Raw genomic sequence first — 830 nt, forward strand, 5'->3', positions numbered from 1 at the left:
CTACAGTGAGACAGTGAAAAGGAAAGTGAGAAATCACCCCCCCCCCCGCCCCCGGGGGAAGGCCCTGCCACTGTCCTTCTCCTCCGTTCCCCTCCCAGGATCTTGGGCACACACATACACGTGCCCGGCATGAGTTTCAAGCCGCCATGTCCAGGATCAAATTGCAGTCAGCCACGGGGGAGTCCAGCAACGTAACTGCTACAGCATCTGATGGACATGTTCTTAGAGAAGAGTCAAAACTTAAATCGCACGGTTTAGGGGCCAGCTAGTGGTGTGGAGGTTCTGGTGCTAGACTCCCACGTGGCCAACCAGGATTTGAGTCCAGACTTGGTAACTTGAAAAATCATCCCCGGTAGGGCCAGCAGGTGGCGTGGTGGTTAAGGGTGCTGGACTCCCACATGGCCGACTCTGGTTCGAGTCCCAGGCCTGGCAGCTTGTTTTCTCACTTTCCCTCTCTCTGTCCTTCTCTGATCAAATGAAAATAAATAAATAAAGTTAAATAAAATAATTATTTAAAAAAGAGAAGAAAAGAAAATCATCCCGGGCATGTGTGTGTGTGTGTGCCCGGAATCCTGAGAGAATAGAGGAGAAGGGACTTTGGTGTGGCCTTCCCCCCGAGGCGGGGAATTTCTTACTTTCCTTCTCTCTGACTCTCTGGTGAGTACATCCACCCTGTGGCAAAGACCTTTAAGAAAAAGAAGTCATTGTTTAAAGTATAGTAAGGGGCCAGTAGATGGCATAGTAGTTACGTCACTGGACTCCCACGTGGCCAACTGTGGTTCGAGTTCTGGACCCAGTGGCTTGAAAATCACTCTGCAAGGTGGCGGGGG

The sequence above is a fragment of the Tupaia chinensis genome, unplaced genomic scaffold, assembly GCF_000334495.1.
Source record: "Tupaia chinensis unplaced genomic scaffold, TupChi_1.0 Scaffold149383_1, whole genome shotgun sequence".
Classification (NCBI taxonomy): domain Eukaryota; kingdom Metazoa; phylum Chordata; class Mammalia; order Scandentia; family Tupaiidae; genus Tupaia; species Tupaia belangeri.